This window comes from Adiantum capillus-veneris, chromosome 14 (assembly GCF_014529385.1).
Source record: "Adiantum capillus-veneris isolate H3 chromosome 14, ASM1452938v2, whole genome shotgun sequence".
Classification (NCBI taxonomy): domain Eukaryota; kingdom Viridiplantae; phylum Streptophyta; class Polypodiopsida; order Polypodiales; family Pteridaceae; genus Adiantum; species Adiantum capillus-veneris.
Window position 1 is genome coordinate 48,576,337 of NC_140944.1, and position 12,716 is coordinate 48,589,052.

Sequence of the window (12,716 nt, forward strand, 5' to 3'; positions counted from 1 at the left end):
GATCCTCACCATTCTTTCCACAGAACATGGGGAAAGAAACACTTGCCATGGTGGTGACTCGGGAAATTACAAACCCTTTTTTTTTTTCAACAGCAACTGCTCATAGTGGTTTCTTACAGCGGTGAATGGATAGGCTAAAACAGGATAAAAATAGAGACATTAAAGGAATGATGGTAATCAAGTATGGGGAGAATGATAGGGTTCGGGGAATTGAGGATTTCTCCTAGTACTGCCGCACGAAATAGGTAGATGATCTTCTGTTGGTAGAAGACTTTCCTATCCAAATAGATGTTCACATGCATATGCTGCAGGAATCTGAACGGGAATGCCGTTGGCCCGTTTTCCATTATGCACAAAGGGTGAAATACTTACTTATACTCTTACTGTTCCAGTGTTGATGATTCGGCACATCCACAAGAGGTAATCACCTTTCATGGGTTCTACCCTTCCTTCGTTGCTTAGCACGTACGGGGTGATGGCGACGAGTCTGACCACTCCCAGTCTCTTGGCTAACAGCAATTGTAGGTAATTTCCGTAATCGGCGTGTTGCATGAATTCTACTCCATTCAACTGCAGCTCATCTCCAACTCACTGGGTCTCTCCTGTGGTAGAGAGATTCTTCAGGATAAGTTGTATAGGGAGGGGAGGAAGGTCCTCCACTCGCTTCCCAAAACAACGAGAGCAGTAGCCAAACCACTCTTCTCTAGGACATGGGAATCTTCTCACCACTTCTTCTTCTGAATTGTGGAAGTGGATTGGTAGCACTCGCATGCGTCCTGCAAATCGGTAGGCGACCTTCCGCCGCTTAGCTTCGGAAGACTTCTTTTTTGACAAAGTGGGTACAACCCGGCTCTTTGAGCTTGAAGCACTTTCTTGGCCAGATGCTTCTCCCTTCGGGGTCATGTGTTTCGAGGCTAGCCTATCTTCTCCTTGCCCTTGGCTTGAGCAGCCCCTTTAGGCCACTTTGGGGTTTTATCTTTGACTACAGTTTCTTTAGGGAAAAGAGGCCTCACCGTCCGCTTTCCTTCCTTGACGTGAATGACCTCCTTGCGATGAATGTCAATGTAGAAGACTTCAGCCCTTCCGTTGCCTTCGTTGCTGGCACTCATCGACCGTGTGCCTTGGTTGACAACAGTGATGGCACCTCACCAATCTGCCACCTGATGCTTTCGATTTATAGTTAGAACGAACGATACGAGATGGAGAATTTACCTCTTGAATGTTGATGACACTGCAGCCTGGTAGTAGCACCTCAATGAAGGCGGCTAAGGCCTCCTTCGTCTCTTCTTCTTCCGTCCTCCAGTTAGAAAATTCCTTTAGCCACTCGTCCATGATTGATAGTGGGAGTCACTTTCAGCATTGTAAACTGAAGGGGTCCTAGAAAATCCCTCCTCCGTGGGGGCACCAAATGACGGATGCAAAGAGAACCCCGAACCGCGACGGCCTCTAGAACGCCAGGGGGCCGAATGGCTCGCCTCGAGCCTGCCACGCTAAAGAGAACAGGGGGCACCACCTAGCTTTGAGCGGCTAGGACGCAAAGCCCACGATGATATGAACACTGCAAGCCTACACACAGAGAGAGAGGAAGGGAGAGAGAGAGACATACAGAGAGAGAGAGAGAGAGAGAGAGAGAGAGAGAGAGAGAGAGAGAGAGAGAGAGAGAGAGAGAGAGAGACAGAGAGAGAACACTCGCAATTGATGAAAACAACCTCGGGGGTGTGAGGGTGAATTATTCCTGCAATATTTACAAGGTGGCATGCCGTGGTGGTAGAGAGGTAGGGGAAAGAGATGGTGCAACCTACTTGGTGAGTTCTCTAGGGCGACTCAATGAGTGTGAATGTTCATTGCCAAGAGCGTGCATACGTGTGTGCATGGACCATTGGAGTCGAGAGATGGGTGTGGTTCCCTTCGCATGGTGAAATTTCCAAGGCAAACCCAACACACAAGACCCCCTCCCCGTGATGGTGATGGTGTCAATCCCTCCTACTACACTCTACCCAATGCTTGGTTCCACATAAGTTCCCCCCCCCCAGTGACCTCTCAGTGCCAATTTATAGGTGTTGGCTGCTTGGATTATGGTAATCCCAGTGTGGTTAGGGTATTCTTAATCGGGGAGACAAAGAAAGTGGTGGGCCCGGTGTTGTTGACCCTTGCTTTGTTTTGGGGAAGGTTATTAAAAGATGGGAATCTCTAGGTGGGCCTTTGTCACCATCACCTAGAGAGAGGATATTTACAAAAGGGAAATTTACAATGGCTTGGATGAAAACTGAAGATAATGGTAAAATAACCTAAAATTACTGGGACGGCATTGAGGTTGCGTGTTGCCAGCGAATGGCGAGTTGCCGGTGCGTTGGTGTCGAGCGTACTTCTTTTCGGAGTCGGCTGGGGCATGCCTTCGGCGCATTTTCTGTGTTTTGTCGTTGGCGGCGCGTGCTTTGGATCCTTCTTCTTTCGTTTGTCGATGTCGTAGGCGTTTATGCGTGTGTGTATGTATCTATGCGAGTGTGGGAGCATATATGTGTGTTTTTGCGGGTGAGTGCGTATATGTATATGTATGTGCGCATGCGTGCATGGGAACACGGGAAGGGGGGGGAGTTATATAATGTATATATATATATAATATAATTATATATATATATATATATTTTTTTTCTGAGGCGGATGGAGGACTGTTGTGCATGGCAGAAGGAGAGGAGGGGGTAGGATTGGGGTGTGTGTGTGTGTGTGTGTGTTTTCTGATGCCGCAAGGCGCGTGTGTGTGTGTGTGTGCTTGGGCTGCGGACTGCGCGTGAGGGTGTGGGTGTGTGTGTGTGAGTGTGTGAGGAAGATTGAGGGGAAGAGGGGGTATGGCCGGGCATGGGTTTGTGTGGGTGAGAGGGAGAGGGGGAGGGTGGTGTTGTCTTACATGGGCTTAAGGACGAAGGAAAACTAAGTCAATTGGGGGGGGGGGGGGCGGGGGGGGAATGAGCCGAAGGAGGGTGAGGCAAGCGGGTGGGAAATGGGTTAAGGGGTCGGGGGAGGGAATATTGGTGGGCCGAAGAGGGGGGGGTAGGATAGGCTAGAGGGTAAAGGGTAATGGGAGAGGGGGGGGTGAGGGTGAGTGTAAGAGTGAGGGGGGGGGGGGGGGGGTCTCATGCGGCTCACACCGAGGGAGCACGAGAGAGGGGTTGGGGGAGGGGGGAATGAATTTCTGCCTGGCCGGGGAGGGTAAATCGGGGGGGGGGGAGGGGGGGGGGGGATATTAGGGAAGGGGGTATGTAAGGAAAATGGGGGGGAGAGAGTGCAAGGGTTTTATCTAATGCCTGTAGGGCGGGATGGGAAAAATGAGTTACGGTGGGGGGGTACTGAGAGTGGGGGGGGGGGGTGAAATGATTTTTTTTTCTTTTTCCTTTGATTTTCCAAAAGTCGGCTATCAGTGGCACTCATTGACAGTGTGTTTTGGTTGACAGCAGTGATAGCACTTCATAGGCCTCCCACCTGATGCTCTCAATTTGTGGTTAGAACGAGCAACACGAGATGGAAAGCTTACCTCTTGAATACTGACGACACTATAGACTGGTAGTAGTACTTCAATGAAGGTTGCTAGTGCCTCCTTAGTCTCCTCCTCTTCCGTCCTCCAGTTAGAGAACTCCTTCAGTCATTCATCCATGATTGATGAGCTACGTTGCTTTTAGCATTGTAAACTGAAGGTTTCTTAGAATCCCTCCTCAGTGGCGGCACCAAATGACGAGTGAAAAGCGCAACACGGAACCCGACGGCCTCTAAAACTCCGGGAGCCAATGCACGCCGCAAGCCGGTCACAGTGAAGCGAACAGGGGGCACCATCTAGCTTTGAGCGGCTAGGATATAGACAACGGTGATTTAAAATATCACGGACTCTACACACACACACACACACAGAGAGAGAGAGAGAGAGAGAGAGAGAGAATAGAGAGGAGATGAAAACCCTCGGGGGTGTGAGGGAGAATTATTCTCTTGCAATCTTTACAGCAACCTTATTTTCGACGAGGTGGCAAATCATGGTGATAGAGAGATAGAGGGAAAGATAGTGAGCCTACTTGGTGTTTTCTCTAGAGATGACTCAGTGACACGAAAGTTTGCTAACATGAGTGTGTGTGCATTGACTGCTGGAGTCGAGATGTAGACATAGCTTCTTCACATAGTATAAATTCCCAAAGAAAATTGCTACACTAAATCCTCTCTCTCGTGGTGCAAATGTTGCCAATTCCTCCCACCAAAATACTACCAAGTACTGACCTCTGATGAGCTTTCCCCCCCTCTGATAGTGAACTCTCAGTGCCTTTTTATAGGTGTTGGCTGCTTTAGATTAGGATAATCTGATGTGATTAGGGTAATCTAATTAGGGGAGACAAAGCAAGGCCCTAGACCCTGGGTGGTTGACCCTTGCTTTGTCTTGGGAAATATTATAAGGAAAACCTCTAGGTGGGCCTTTATGACCATCACCTAGAGAGATGAGAAATTACAAATTTGGGGTTTTTACAAGGTTTGGTTGAAATTGGAAAAAATGATGAGAACCTATGTTTTTTACTGAAGAGGCCATCGTGGATGCGATGCCGACAAATGGCGGCCTTGTTGGCACGTTGGTGTAGCGCATTCCTCACTTTCCGGGTCGGCCAAGGCATGCCTTTGGCGCCTTTGCTTGTTTTGGTGTCGGTGTCATGAGATTTGGTCATCTTCTTTCTTTTGCTGATGTCGATGTCGTCCGGTTTCTTTTTTTATATATTTTTCTAGTGTGTGCATATATGCGTGCATGTGTATGTATGTGAGTGCGCGTGGATGTGTGTGTATATATATGAGTGTGCCGTGAGTGTGTATATGTATGGATGTATGTATATGCGTATTAGCGTGCGTGTGAACTAGGGGAGTATATGTATTATATATTTATTTATTTTTGGTTTTTTACTGCTGTAAGGAACACGAGGATGAGAGATATGGAGAGAGAGGTGTTGTGTGTGTGGGGAAGGGAGTGTGTGCACAAGAGATGCGGTGCCTTCGGGCTAAGGGCAAGAGAGAGAGAGATGGTTGCCTGTGCAAAGAGAGAGAGAGAGAGAGAGAGAGAGAGAGAGAGAGAGAGAGAGAGAGAGAGAGAGAGAGAGAGGTGAGGTGGGTAGGGAGGGAGAAGGTGAGAGGGTGTGTGTGTGTGTGGCGTGTATGTGTGTATGTGTGGCACCTTTGCTGGGTACGGGAGTGAGAGAGAGGAGGTGGCTTGGGTGGCCTGTCTCTGAAAGAGGTCGAAAAGGGGGGGGGGGGGGGGGGGGGGTATAGTCAACGAGAAAAAAGGGGGGGTTGGAGTTAGATAGAGAGAGAGAGAGAGAGAGAGAGAGAGAGAGAGAGAGAGAGAGAGAGAGAGAGAGAGAGAGAGAGGAGAGAGAGAGAGAGAGAGAGAGAGAGAGAGAGAGAGAGAGAGAGAGAGAGAGAGAGAGAGAGAGAGGTCCTTATGGCAGGTTCCCACCGTGGGGCGGGAAGAGAGTGAGAGAGTGTTGGAGTGGAGGGGGAGGGTGATAAGATGTGGATAAGAGGTTATTGAGGAGGAGAGTAAATTGAGAGAGAGAGAGAATGTAAGATTCCTCTTATGCCCACGGGGCCGCTCACTCAAAGGAAGAGAGTGAGAGAGTTAATGTGAGGGGAAGATAGGGGGGGGGGGGGGGGGGGGTATAGACCGGTGGTCCGCTAGAGCTAGGAAGAAAACAGAGGGTTATAGGAAGGAGATTGAGGGTGAAGGGGTGTGGAGGAGAGGGGAGATGGAGGGGTATAGTATGGGGGCCCGCTAGGGCTGGGATATGGATGATCAAGAGAGAGAGAGAGAGAGAATATACAAAATGCGTGGCGGCCTGCCAGAGGGGTGTGATAGTGGTATGCCGTCTTATGCACCCACTTGGCCAGGTGATGCAGCGGCAAAGTAAGTGTGAGAGAGAGAGTTGGGGGAGCCAAGCAGTAGCTCTGTCTTCTCGCAATCATGGAGAGGTGTGGCCAAATTGGTGGCGCCCCGCTAGTGGTTAAGCCTAGAGGAGTGGTGAATGGTTAAAGAACTTTTTTTTTTGTTTTTCTTTGGTAATATGCTCTCCCCTTCTCTGGGTATGGTTCTCACGGTCGCGGTTTTGAAAACCGGCCATCAAGAGCAATGTAACCACTTCTGATGGTTCTTCTGTGAGTGGAAAACCTTCTATTCCTAGCGCTTCTATTGGCAACACTTTGTCTCGGAGTTCTGGTGATATGGGCAAAGAGAAGATGTGTTTCCATTATTGTAAAGCTAATGATCACTTGATCAAGTAGTGTTCGAAATTAAAGGAAAAAGAGGCTAAGAAGAAAGAGGATGGATCCACTACAGGGTCAAATACAAGCGCATCTATTGTAGAGTCTTCTATGAAAGGATATTGTGATATGATGTTGATATAGAATGGTCTTTTAGTGTAGTGGAATTATGATCCCACTATCCATGATGCATGTATGTAAGTTGTTGCAGATTCCCATGTGCGGTATTTTGACAGTGGTGCTACAAAGCACATTACCTCACATCGTGATTTGTTTAGCTCTCTTAAGTCTATGCCTCATAGGAATACGGTGACTTGTGCCACCAATGCCTCGTATCCAATTCACAGAGTTAGAACGATTGTGCTTACTGGTATGAATGGCAGTTCTTTCACACTTGTCGATGCATTGTATGTACCTGGGATACAAAAGAACCTTTTGTCTGTATCTGCACTTTCTAGACTTGGTCTTGTTGTCAAATTTGTGGATGGTACATGTACAATTCATTATCTTATTTTTGGTGATGAAATTGTTGCATTTGGCATTTTGTGACATGGGCTGTATAAGCTCACTTTGTATGACAAGTGTCAGAAGAATTTTGCATTTTCAATTGTGGATTTTAAGGCTGTTTCAAATGAAAACTTTGGCATGCACGTTTTGGGAATCTAAATTTTACTAGTTTGCTGTGCTTGCAAAAATCTGATATGGTTGCTTCTTTGCCACCTCTTGAAGCACCTATCAAACATGTTTGTGAAGGTTGTATTTTGGGTGTAGTGTGCAAAGTTTCCAAAGGATGTTTCACTTCGGGCTACGTGCAGGTTGCAACTTGTGTTGCATATAGTGATGTTTGTGGGCCTATGCAAACTCCGTCCTTGTGAGATTACCTTTACTTTCTGACTTTCATTGATGATTACCCCAGGCATGCATGTGTATATCCACTAAAATCTAATTCCAAAGTGTTTATGTGCTTCAAACAATTTCTGGCTATGATTGAAAATGTCTCAAACTGTACTATGGGCACCCTCCCTTTAGATCAAGGTGGGGAGTATATGTCTCATGAATTTAATGCATTTTTGGCTAGTTGTGTGATAAAATACCAATGTACAGTGCCATATGTTAAGTTTCAGGTCCCGTGGCTAGGTTATGGCCGGGAGCCCGCCGATCTAATTGCCTATTCTTTGGTTATATACAGAATAAGGAGAGTGATAAGGCTTCCTCTCACAAGATCCACCAAACACAATTGTGCTCTCATCTCCTTTCACCTTTTATGCTTCCCTCTCTTGCACTTTGCGTTCCGCATCTACAAGTGGTATCAAAGCTCAAGAGCAACATCTTGAGCCTCGACATCTCCTGCTCCCAAACCCACATGTGCAGCAACTCCTCCAAAGTAGGAAACCTTGGAAGTTATGGATAACCAAGAAAGTGTCGCTCAGAATCCAGTTGCTTGAAGGTCAGCGTTACAGGCAGCACGTTTGAAATGTTGAGATCACATCATTGGTATACACCATTGGTCTGTGATGAGATGAGAAGGGAAATCCACAGAGAGCCGCGAGCAGGTAGTTAAAGGCAAGCAACTCGTGACCAGAGAATCGACAGCACATTAGGCATACCGAAGCAGGAGAGCACCGATCAAGTGAGACAGAGAGTGATTGTAGAAATTGTGTGGTCACAAAATCAAACTGACAAAAGGGTTGGGCGATCACGTGTCACTAGCTACGATGATGGCTTCACAACCTGTTCAGGCATCAAGTTGTAAAAAAATAGCAATGGACATCCTCCTCTTTGCTATATTAACCACCCAAATTGGTGTGCTCGTTGGCACCAAATACAATGGATCGGTTGGGGAAAGGTGGGTAATTACTAATCTGTAGATCCGAGTTCAACTCTCCCAAAGCCTCAATCAGGTAGTTTGGTCTCCCAGTCCCAAGTTGATCAACAAAAATTCCAATAGCTTTGCAAACAATTTCTTCATCTCCAAAGTGTATTTGCTAATCGCATGTCTGAATGAATCAGGATTGGGCCAGGTTTTCATTGTCCCTCATGGACTCGAAGTAGGTTCGAAAGTGAGAGAGAGAGAGAGAGAGAGAGAGAGAGAGAGAGAGAGAGAGAGAGAGAGAGAGAGAGAGAGAGAGAGAGAGAGAGAGAGAGAGAGAGAGAGTCAGAGTGAGTGTAATAAAGAGAGATCTTGAGAGAGAGAGAGAGAGTGAAAGCTTGAAAGAAAGAGAGAGAGCAGGGATTTGCAGCTGACATTAACACCTTGTAATTGTTGATTCACCACCGCATTGGTGTTTCATCGTTTCCAACACTGATCTCTATGACTCATCATTGACGGCTCAACACTCGTTTCACCCATAGGCCTCTATGGCTATTTGGCTAGCCACTTTTGTCCAACAGCAAAAGGCGACATCGATTTCACTTTTGTCATCATGCATATATGTTGCACGTATCAAAGAAAGGGACTTGCCGTACACTGTGTCCAAGCCACAAATGGCTGCAAGCACACAACCAGACTAATCTAGCAAGCTCAAGAGAGCAAGGGTGTATCACTCACCACCCTACGCGCGCCTTCATGGAGGATTCATCGCGCCGCGAAGAAGGGGGAGCTACCGCCATGCCACGCTCAACCGCCTTGACACCACCGTGTTGTCGCAATGCTCGATCACACACACTCTCTCTCTCTCTTTCTCTTTCTCTCGCTCTATCTCTCTCTCTCACACACACACACGCATACACACACACAAGAAGATGAATAAGAAGATGGAGATGGAGCAAGAGCACTCTTCAATTTCACAAATGAGAGAATGAGTGATTTTTACGTTTAGGTGACTTTTCTTGGGCGCCCATGCTTAACCAACTAAGCCTTGAATGTTCCAGTTGATTGCGCCTCTCATCGACAATCACTCTTACCCTTTTCCTATTGGACTGACAAGCCCGGTCTATGACTCGATCAATTAAGGATAAGGCGTCGAAGGTGATAGGGTGTCTGTAAGGGTTAACATGCAAAAATGTGCGCATTTGTCGCACGTGTCAAAGCAAGGGACTTGTCGTACATTGTGTGCGAGCCACAAATGGCTGTAAGCACACAAATGGATGTAAGCACACAACCAAACTAATCTAGGAAGCTCAAAAGAGCAAGGGTGTGTCACTCACTACCCTATGCTCACCTTCGTGGAGGATTCCTTGCCGCGAAGAAGAGGGAGCTACCACCGTGCCGCACTCAACCGTCGTGCCGTCGTGATGCTCTCTCTCTCTCTCTCTCTCTCTCTCTCTCTCTCATGCATACACACACACAAGGAGATGAAGAAGAAGATGGAGATGGAGCAAGAGCACTCTTCAATTTCACAAATGAGAGAATGAGGGATTTTTAGGTTTAGGTGACTTTTATATGAGCTCGCCCATTCACACTTGGGCGCCCATGCCTAGCCAACTAACCCTTGAATGTTCTGGTTAGAGTGCACCTCTCATCGGCGATCAGTCTTACCCTTTTCTTATTGGAGCGACAAGCCCGGTCCATGACTCAATCGATTAAGGATAAGGCGTCTGTCGAAGGTGGTAGGGTGTCTGTAAGGGTTAACATGCCCTCCTTCCTGATGTAGATTCCTTCCTTGAAAGCTATTGAGATAAAGCCCGTTCGTCGAGGTGGAAGAGAATCCGAGTTTGTAGTCTTGAGATTTCTTCAAACACTCAAAATCAACCATAAATCGCACAGTAATTGCATTCTCATATAAAATTAAAAATCATATGCAGTGAATAGGCATACAAGTTGATTGGTAAAAGAATATTAAACTATTTTTAGCAGTAAACATTAAACTCTAATATAGTTAAATGCATAAGAACTTGTAAAGGTAAAAAATAAACAAGTCTAGGGTCGCTAATTCAACGATCGAGAGGCACTAGAGGTCAACTTATTAATAGCATGGACAAGCTTCTCAATTCCGTTTGGTCAATTAAGCTGTTTAATTGCGAGAGCAGAGTATTTCATGTTCGAGGGATGACTAGAGGCTATACCTAGAAGACCTTCTAGTTAAGCTACAATAAAGAAATTACTTATGAAATCATCGCCTGAATTATTCTCTTTTCTTTGACCCCCCAAAGTTTTTTCACATTGATTCATTCGATGTGTGTGCTTATTTTGTATGCCTTGAGATTTTTGCTTTTCAAAGGAAAGCGCCCACATTGGGAACCTCTAGGGCTCTAGTACCATAGGCAATACATTTTAGTGAAGTACCAAATTAGGATTTTATATGTGTTAGCACTTTTATTTTTTGTTTTTTGATTTCATTGCCTTTCAATTTTGTAACTTTTGGGGGTCATATTGACACGGTAAAATAGGGACTAAGACCACTAGAAAGCCCTAGTACATTGCACACAATGTTGTCTAAATTGGATTAAGAACCTAAAGTAACCATTGATTATTAGAAAGGCATTCCCCATGGTATTAAGAGAAGATCTCTAACGCCTAACTTGGTCAAACTAGCTCAGTCAGACTGCTTGATTCTTAAACCTAGAGAAGGAATTATGACATAAAGTCATATTGAATCTAATGTTTTAATACTAAATAAATGTGATGAATATTGTGCTACCAATCAGAGTAAAAACAGGCAAACATGGATGCTAGAAAAGACCTGAGGCAATGCAAATGGACAAGAAACACCTGTTTGTGTTGATGATCGCGCTCAATTTGAAGAGTGAATTAGATAGAGACTCAAAATCCCAGCAATTTCAATATGTTCCTATACACACTAGAAAACACAAGGAATACCTCTAGGAGGCACATCCGTTGGAAGAGGCATCAACCTTTATTGAGCACAATCAAGCAATATAATGAACCCTGACCTAATTATTTTCACGCCCTAGAGAGTCAAGGGAATAGGATATTGAATAGATGGGCAGGTAGCCCTAGGTCTAAACCCTATCCTCATCATTGTCAATAAAAACAAAATCATCATCCATGAGACCATACGTGCCATCCGTGTAATCAAGTAACTCTTCCTCATCATTAGAGGCACAAAGGTTCACTAAGAATGTCACTAGGCGTCTATAGTCATCTTGGTCAAGAGGGTAAGCTTGTGCAATCGGAGAGACGTCCTCTACTAAGTATGGATCAGTCGTGGTCAAGAGACGTATCAGCCATTCTAATTCCTCAAAATTCTTCTCACAAGATAGCGTATCTACCAAATCTCATTCACAAGCAAGCACCGAGTAGACTATGTGAAACACTTGTGAAAAGTAAAGAGGGTACCTCTCACCCAAGGTAGGAGTGGATGACTCTACCATAGTAGCCATATATGTACACTCATATAGATTTTGATTAGTGTGCAAATATTATAAGGGTTGTGTCCAAAGATCGTGTCCTTGTGAGTGATATGTCATTATGATTCTTGGGTCCTGTACTAGCATTTGTAAGTTTTCAAACTTTTGTTTTGGTGACTCTTGCTCTTTTACTTTTTTTTTTTTTTTTCTTGAGTATAAGGCTATATATGTACATTCCATGGGATTGGAAGATTGAGAGGTCAGGGAGGAAGGTTAAGAGGGGAGTAAGAGAATGCTAGATGTCAGCAAACAGTCCCCCCTTCCTTGGGTGGGTCATACTTTTTGAAAAATTGGTCATCACCCTTTGAAACCAACTATGCCAGTTGGTAATAGGTGGGGATTTTGGCCAATATTTTTCTATTACCTTAGGTGTCTCATCAAGTTGTAAGAGTGGAAAGGTGCTCTCCCAAGAACAAATTTGAAGTGGTTCCTCAATGATTGTTGGACAATGGGAGGTGTGGATTCCTGTGTAGCTTCATGGAGGTCCACTATTGTAGGTGTAGGTTGTGGAGAAGATTTTACCTCTATGGATGCATTACATGAGGATCTAGAAGCTTGATGGGATTCTCCCCTTCCTGAGATAGGTGGAATAACTTGGTCTTGCCTTAAAACCCAAACTAGATTTGGAATGGGTGTGTAGCATTCTGTGATCTTTCCCTTTCCATGGTCTGCCATTGCCTTTGGATTTACACTATTTGACTCACATGGTTCTGTAGGTGATAGGGAAAGACACATTTTACTTTTAGGTACCCATATTTGATCATTTTCACCATAGTACCCTTGGGCTTCTAATAGTTGTTTTGGAATCCAACGTGATTTGGTCTTGACTCCACTAGAGGGCACTCTTGGTTTTCTATGAGAAGTTGTTCTTAAATTGGGTGGAAGAGTGGAGGTATTTGGAAGTAAGGCCTTTGGGACCCATTGATATGTACTCATAGGTCATGCAGGTTGAGTCCTTGTAATATTACTACTCTTTGCAAGTGTTGAAGTGCTAGGTTCATGGGCATCTGACAAAGACGAGCTAACCACTTTGGTTTGTTAATCTTGACTATCCTGCAACTTCACTAGAGTTTGCAATGTAGGTGACTTTTCTTCAATGGTAAGGGTAAGAGTTGGTGGCTGCGTTGTGACAC